This window comes from Ambystoma mexicanum, chromosome 1p (genome assembly GCF_040938575.1).
Source record: "Ambystoma mexicanum isolate Mex_15411 chromosome 1p, UKY_AmexF1_1, whole genome shotgun sequence".
NCBI lineage: Eukaryota > Metazoa > Chordata > Amphibia > Caudata > Ambystomatidae > Ambystoma > Ambystoma mexicanum.
In genome coordinates this window covers 705,951,263-705,959,508 of record NC_090921.1, presented here as the reverse complement: position 1 = coordinate 705,959,508, position 8,246 = coordinate 705,951,263, and positions in this window count along the sequence as shown.

Genomic DNA, 8,246 nt, shown 5'->3' with positions numbered 1-8,246 from the left:
TCCCTTACTTCATCAGGGTCATTCTGATCTAATTTTTGATCATGTTCACCTTGTCCAATGGTAGAATGAGAGTTCCCCGGGGTTGTGTCCACTACAAATCCCAGACATTCCATGGACTGCTCTGGGCATAGTTGAGATTTCTCCCGATTTGCTAGGAAGCCCAGTTGCTGCAGCAGATCGTTTGCAATTGTCACTTGCTCCTGAAACAGCTCCCTGTCCTGACACATTAGGCAAATGTCGTCCAGGTATATGATCAGTTGAATACTCTGCTCACTTAGAAGGCTCACAACGCCATTTCAAAAGGCAGATATGTGAACTTCCACGTCTGTCCTCCCGAGAGAAATCGCAAGAACATTTGATGCTCTACAGCAATGGGTACCATCAGATAGGCGTCCACTCTGGCTAGCCAGTCTCTCTGCTGCATTATGTCCCTTGGGAGGTGGATATCCTCCATCTTGAAATGTTTGTAAACTATGAACCCATTCAATTATCTGAGATTGATCACTGGCCACAGCTTGCGTTTGCCTTTCACCAGGAACATATTGTTTATGACCCCATTTGTGGCATCTGGCGTTTGAGCAATGGTTTTCTTGCGCCTTAGAGCTCCGATTTCTGCTTCCAGCAGCTGTCGGTCCCCTTTTGTGAGACAGGCATGGTATCAAGAGAGACACAGACTCAAAAGCAACAGTTTGAAAACCTTTATTGAAGAACTTTGTTGGGTTGGTGTAATGCCTAACTGGTCCTAACTCTAAGGGGGGTATTCGCTCAATTGATGTTTCTAAAGGTTGTCGATGTCCATGAGTCCAAAACCAAAATCCGCCTGTGTCACAACCTATGCTTGCCCTCACTCTTAGACAAAATGTGTGATGGGGTCTTCTTAAAGAAATATGGCGACTCAAAAAGAAATGTAAATCAATATTGGTTTCAGGTGGCTTGACCATCAAGTGTAGTTCTGCCAGTTTCCAAAAAAGATAGCTCAACACGAACAGGCTTGCCCTTGGTACTTTCCACGTAGGGCTCTTGCAGCAAATAAAGTTCACAAAGTCTTTGGGTGGCCTGGGGTTCCCTTCCCCAAGCTTGACTCCTTCCGGAGTTCTAAACAAAAAAAACTGTTCTGGTCAGGCCTCTCAAGGTTCCCTTCCCCAAGTCTAGGCCTTCGCCTACAAAAGTTCAAAATATCTCTGCGAGCCTCTTAGGGTACCCTTTCCCGAACTTATGCCCCTCAGGTCTCAAACAAAAGTTCACACAGTTCCTTCCATGGGACAGTGTCAGAGACTTTCGAAGACGCTGGGTTTTTGCTCCACCTCTGCGCATCCACTTTGACTTCTAACGCAGCTCTTCTCACTTTGTATCTTTTGTTCTGTCATGTTTCACTTCTTTCTATTCTTTGCACTGTGCAGTGCACTCCTGCACCTTCTTTCTCATTACTGTGCTTCTTGCACACTCCTCTTGCTTTATCGTGCCCCTGACAAACTCTTTCCACTTTGCCATGCAGCCTTGCCCCACTCTTTCCACTTTGCCATGCAGCCTTGCACCTTCTTTTCTGCTTTTGGGTGCTCACACCTTTTCTTAACTTCCATTGACTTTCAAGTACACTCTTTCTGTCTTTCGGGTCGCTCGCACCCTCTCTTCTGCTTTCGGGTGGCTCGTGCCCTCTCTTTTGTCTTTTTCTATCTTTGCGCCACTCGCACACCTTGTTTTCCGCACTTTCCTTTTCCCATGCCACATTCACATCTCTGCTCCAGCTCCAGACACATGCACGCCACTGAGGTTCTCGCTCTCTCCTGCTGCGAAACTCACCCCGATTGCGAGGCGCTGGTGAGCAGCTTTTTGGGATCTGTAGGCCGAGGTCAGGGTCTTACCACCTGCCCTTCAGATACCCCTGGGACCGGCACACGTCCCAGGGGAACAAGCACTGGCCTGGATACGCCCAATCATTTGCAACTCGCCTCACACCGGCTCCATGGAGACACGGCTCCCTCGCCACACTGCAACCCTCCAGCCACACAGGATCAGCATTTCCGCATACTGTTCTCCTCCGGACTTCCCAGGCTTCTCGTGCTGCAGCCTACACGTTCCAACCAGCAACCCCAGCTCACTCATCTTTCCTGGCAGAACCACACCTTTTATACCCTAACTGAGGGTCAAGTGGAGTCAGGTGTGAATGGTTAAGAAAAATAGCCTCACCTTGCCCGACTCTTTTAGTGGGACAGCCTAGTGGTGTAATGTGGTAGGCTTCTCTTTGCTTCTCATTGTTATGTCTATGGGTAATCTTCACTGTTCTTGATCACCTCTTCTTCGTCCCAGTACATGTTGGAACTGGGGAGGAGGAGATGGAATGGGATTGAAAACATCCCAATCAAGCTGAGGGAGAGGGTATTGATGCGTAATGGTTAAAAGGTGGAATAACATGTCTCACTGTTAGGCATTCTCATACATGCCAACATTTTGCCACAGCTGGGAGGGAGATTTTGTGACAGAAATCGGGAGAAAGGAATTTTCCCATTGGATTGAATTGAGGTTACAAATATTTTAGGAGGGAGAAAGTAAAAATTAGCAACATTTTTGATGAAAAAATCGGGGGTCTCCCGCCCAAATCGGGAGGGTTGGCATGTATGCATTCTCTTCCCAATCCCGCATGACCCTACACTCTGGTGATTCCCCCCTTGCTTGTCCACCGCCAGGGTCAGGATCCAAAAGTGATGGCCCATCCACCGATCCACCTGATTGGAGGATCCCGGAGGAGTAGGTGAGAGAATACCTTCAGGTTTCTCTTACTTGGCTTAACACAATTGGTCTTGGAAGGCCTGAGTGGACTGTATGTTGTTAAAAATCCAAATGAAGGAACCAAGATGGCCGCCGGCACCGAGTAGACGTGCCGATGGCGGCTCCAGCATCTTAGCCCTGGATCGGGAGGTCCCACCACCCCCCGTGTCGAGGATTTACTGCTGGTGCCAGGAGGGAACCAGGATCGCTGTGTGGTGCCCCTGGCGGCAGTTGGGGTCTCCCAGAGTGTTGCCAGAGAGACACAGCCCGGGGGAGTGGACCTCCTCCTTCCCATTCCCCGGAGAGTCGGTGCGTGGGCCGTGGACCGGCAAGCGAGCCAGCGACGAGGACCCGGTGCCCGGGAGCAGAGCCGGAGGTGCGGCGGAGAGGGTGGGGGGGACCCTAGCCCCCCGCCCCAACGGAGCACGAGCAGGGAGCAGGGGTTCTGCAGCTCTTATCGAGGGCGGTCCCCGTGGGCTATCTCCCCCCTCCCCATTTTCCCCGGAGACGGAGCTTGTGCAGTGGCTCGAGCGGTGAGGAGGACCTGCGGTATCCAGCGCTGCGCCATCGCATCGTGGGGGGAGGCATGCGAGCCCGGCCTCCTTGTCCACAGGGGAGTGCTCAGGCGGGCAGCGGCACTGTGGAGATCCCAGCCCCGAGGAAGAAGAGCAGGAGCACAGTGGCTAGTGGGGCAAGCAGGCGCATTGGTGGACATCTGCGCCCAGAATGTATGTGAGCTGAAGGAGGGCCCCCCACAGACAAACCAGTGAGGCAGAGCGGCATTCATCTATGTGCCAGTGTAAACAGATTTGCTTGAGGGGACTAGGAATCAGTGGTGCGGCCCTGGTGGCGGCGGACATTTTCCCCCTGGAGGGTGATTGAGCGGGCGGCTACTGGATATCGCCGAGAGCCCCATTGTGAAGTGGCCAATAGTACGGGGCCCCAGCTCGGACATATTATATTAACAATCTGGTCCTGTGGTCCAACGGATATAAGTACAGTCTTTCTGTCGACTGGTGCTCTTGTGGTGCCACCACTGAAGAAGCGAAAACACCCACTAAACTAAGCGAGCAGGTGCTGAGTGGACCGGGGTGGGCGGCCACCGTTGGGGTGACGAATCAGGTGCTCACGGTGGGGAGGGCAGCAGACCCCGCCATATCAGAGTGTCCTAAGATCTGGTAGACAGCAAGACCCCCCCAGGCTACCTTGGGGTAGATGGAGTTAGACCCCCTCAGGCAGCAGAGGTGGCAATGCAGAGATTGCCGGGACGCAGCCCCTCGAGACCACAGAAGCGGCCATCCATAAATGCCTTCCAGGATCAGAGGTAGGGCGAAGAAAACTAATCACCCGGTGAGTGAACGTAAGGGAACCTTAACGGCGCTTTGGCCTGCAATGGAGACCGGAACTCGGAGTGACGCAGGGGGTGAACAGTTAAAGGAGACCCGGGACAGGGAAGGGGTTGAGACTTTGACGCTGATGACGAGACAGGACCTCAGAGGCAAAATGCAGAATCTGAGGGACTCCTTGGCTAGAACATTCCAGGAGCAATTTCAACTGATGCAGAGTGACCTAAACGCAGCCTTGGGGGAATTGAGACAGGAGACGGCCCAGTTGGGAGAGAGGACGGATCTATTAGAAAGGGGCCTCCAAGAATGTGAAAGAGACACAACGGCAAACAGTGAGGCAACTGAGCGATTGGACAGTGCTACGAGGAACCTAGAGGTCACTTTTGAAGATCTGGAGAACAGATCTCAAAGGGCCAACATTAGGATTAAATTGCTCCCTGAGGCCGTTACTGACCAACAGCTGAAAGGAGAGGTCCAGGGCATCTTTGCAGGGCTCCTGGGGGAGGACTCCCCGGGATCGATGGAATTAGACAGTGTCCACAGGGTGGGCCGGTCTATAGGAGGTCCTCAAGCCAGGCCCCGAGATGTTTTAGCAGACTTCGCCCGGTATGGCCAAAAGGAGGCGGTGTTAAGAGCGGCGAGGCTGAGGGAACCAGTGCTATATAGAGGCCTAGAAATCTCTTTGTTCCAGGACTTGGCCGCTAGCACACTGGTGAAGAGAAGGCAAATGGGCCTGGTTATACGGGAACTGGCCAAAAAGGGAATAAAGTATAAATGGTTGTTCCCCTTTGGCTTGGTGTTTGAATGGGAGGGGACCCAGAGGCGGGCCACCTCCCTCCAGGAGGCAGCGGGTATAATCCGACTAGAGGTGGAGGAGGGTGGGGGAGGTCAGGGAAGCGGCAAACAGAAGGGGAGAGGCAGGCCATGGGAGTGGCCCACAGTTGGAGAGGGCCCTCGGAGGGGCAGGGGGGGGACTTCACGAAGGCCGGCGATGGGGGGCGATGGGAGGCACCAGCGGAGCTAATGAGAACAACGGATGGAGGCGGTGTGGGGTAAAAGGGGAGAACTTTGAGTTGGGGTGGTGGGAACAGGGGATTTTCACAGGGGCCTGGATGGTTGGTGCGGTAAACATCCTGGATCGAATAAGGGCAGGAGTGTCCGAGGGTACGAGTGAGGAGGGCAAAAGGGGTGGGGGGGCGTTCTCACCCTAGCTTGGGGTTGCAGGGTGGGGTTGGGGAGGGCGGTCGGGGATGAAAAGGGGGAGGACAGAGCCACGACAGTCAATGGAGTATATCGGTCTTGGTGGGAAGGGGGGCTCAAGAGGGGGGGGGGGTTTATAGGAGAGAGAGATTGTTGGAGTCCTTATGCGAGGAGAGGGGAAGTTCTGCTAAGGGTGTAACCCGGGTGGGTCAGCTCAATGGGCAGCAGAAGGGGTCCTCCATGTGTGCGCTGCCTTTAAGTGGCTAAAACATAACGTACGGGGGCTAAACTCCCCCATTAAACGAACAAAATTGGGGTACTTTATTAGATCCCATAAGCCAGACGTACTAGCATTGCAAGAGACGCACTTATTACGGCGGGACCAGGGCCGCTTGCGTCTGAAGGGCTTTGCGCAGATCCTGTTCGCGTCGGGACCTACAGAAAGGGGGTGTAGCCCTGACCTTTGGGAGGGGGATCAACCTTAGCCTTCAAGAGTGACTTCGAGACAGAAACGGGAGATATATCATGGTGAGAGGGGAGATATTGGGCTCGTGCTACACCATTGTCTCGGTCTATGCTCCTAATATGGGTCAAGATCAGTTCTTGCGGGACACTCTGGGCATTCTGGAAAACTTTGCGAGGGGGCAAGTGATTATAATGGGGGACTTCAATCTTGCGTGGGATGGGAGGAAGGACTGGTCTCAGTACAAGCGGGGTGCAGGGGGTGGGGTGGCTTCTCCCCGGTTGAGGGAGAGATGGGAGGATGCTGGGCTACGAGATGTTTGGCGTGCTTTAAGGGGGGCCGCAAGGAGAAGGCCAGAGGACAAGGCCTGCACTCCTCTTTGCAGCTCTGCTGCGAGTGCCTCAGCCCGATCAGCTTCAACAGCTGATCTCTCAGCATTCTATTGCTTTCGGTGCCCCAGCCGCATCGTGCTCCACGCACACGGCAGAGCCCTGTTACGCTCACCTGACTCCCACAGAGGCGCTGGCCTGGTTCGCGCTGCTGTGACCTCTCCTAAGGTGATGCGCAGGGTTCGGAAGACGGACTGGACCGGGCCCCCAAATCTGGCTTGTCTGGCTCGCAGAAGTATCCTTCTGTAGGCGAAAATAGGGGATTAACTGTCTGCGGGGTAATGCAATCAGCCCCCCACTTTCCCCTTTCATCCTCCTTGAAACCCTTCAGTGATTTCTCGTAGCGTCTCACCTTAGGGTCTGGAAGGACGAGCTCTCCATCCTGCTTCTGATGCAGGGGCGCGTTGGTATCCAGTTACTTCACTGGATTTTTGGATTGGCGAGAACCAAACTTGCTTGGCTTCCAGGTACGTTTTTTTGATAAGAGGTTCCCCTTGTGTCCATGCATTAATGTACTAATGCTAGTGTCTTTTTCCCCATAGGGTCTGGGGTACGGAATGCCGGGGAACAGGCAGCTACCCGAGATGAGAGGTGAAATCCTTGTAGAAATCAGGTAAGTCTTTAATGAGCGTTTTTTGGTAATGTCTTTTCATTTTTTTCCCCTTAGGGGCCGGGGTCCGGAAATGCCAGGATGCGGCGCGGACCCGAAATGAAGAGGGAATGAATCAACAGGTAAGTCTTAACATGGAGATTTAGCTTTCCTTATTCCCTTCTCTCTCTCACCTTTTGTTCTGGTCTTTTTCTCCCTAGGCGCTGGGGCGTGACTGCGAATCGGGATGATCGCTGCTGAACATGGAGGCGCCCTGTAAAGGTGAGTGGAATGCGGCGCTGCAGCGATCGACGCGATGAGCTTTTAAATTAAAGTCTTCCTTTTCAGGATTGTCGGCGAGATGTCTCCGGGATGCGGATTTAGCAGGTAAGGACTTTTCCTTCTTCTGTTCTCTTCTTTACTTCCTTTGCAGGTGATCCAGGATGCTGGCAGGCGTGGCAGAAGTCAGGATGCAGGAGCAGACACAGTGAGCGTCCAGCTGCTAGATGCAGAACAACGCGAAGCACGTGTGGCTGTTCGGGTGGGGTTTAAATAGCCTTGCAAGAAGTTCCAGGTATGTATCCTTCCTCCAATCAGGTATGTATCCTTCCCCGACCACGCCCGGATGGTAAATTAGTCCCACAGGTAAAGTAGTTCCTTTCAGGCCTCAAGGAGGCCGGGATCCTGCAGCATGGTCTGCATCAGATAAATGCACCCAAGCATTCCCATAATGAGCCTAGCGCCTATGGCGCCAGGACTGATGTCTTTTATGAGCCTGGCACCATAGGCGCCAGGACACTGTCCAAAGGGCCCCTATGTAGGGTTGCTGGGTCCTTCCTTGGGGACTGGATGTTCGCTTTCGGGGACGCCGGGCTTGAACCGGCTCCCCGGGAGCGGGCATCATGACAGCACTCCCCCCCAAGGGCCCTCCCAAGGTTGAGCAACCTCCGGGGGTTTTGGTTTGTCTGGGAAGAGTCGGTGGAATTTCCTGGCTAATCGAGGTGCATGCACATGGTTGCTGGGTTCCCACAACCTCTCCTGAGGTCCGTACCCCTTCCAATCAATTAGGTAGAACAGTTTTGACCTAAACATTTTTGAGTCTAAAATGTTCTTCACTTCGAATTCGGGCTCCCCATCTATTAGAATAGGTTCTGGAGGTTTGAGTAGTCGGGTTCCGGGTACCACTGGTTTCAGAAGTGACACATGAAAAACAGGGTGAATTCGCATACTAGCTGGTAAATCAAGTTTAACAGCCACTGGGTTAATTATTGACGTAATAGAATAAGGTCCCAGATATTTTGGGTTAAAAGTTCGAGGCCCTTTGAGTGGTAAATGTCTGGTAGCTAACCACACTTGATCCCCAATCTGATACGGAGGTGCTTCACTCCGATGTAGATCAGCATTCTCCTTGTATTTTCTCTTGGCTTGTTTTAAATGCGTAGTTGCCTCTTTGAAGGCTTGGGTAATTATAGAATGCAGAACTCCTTGACCAG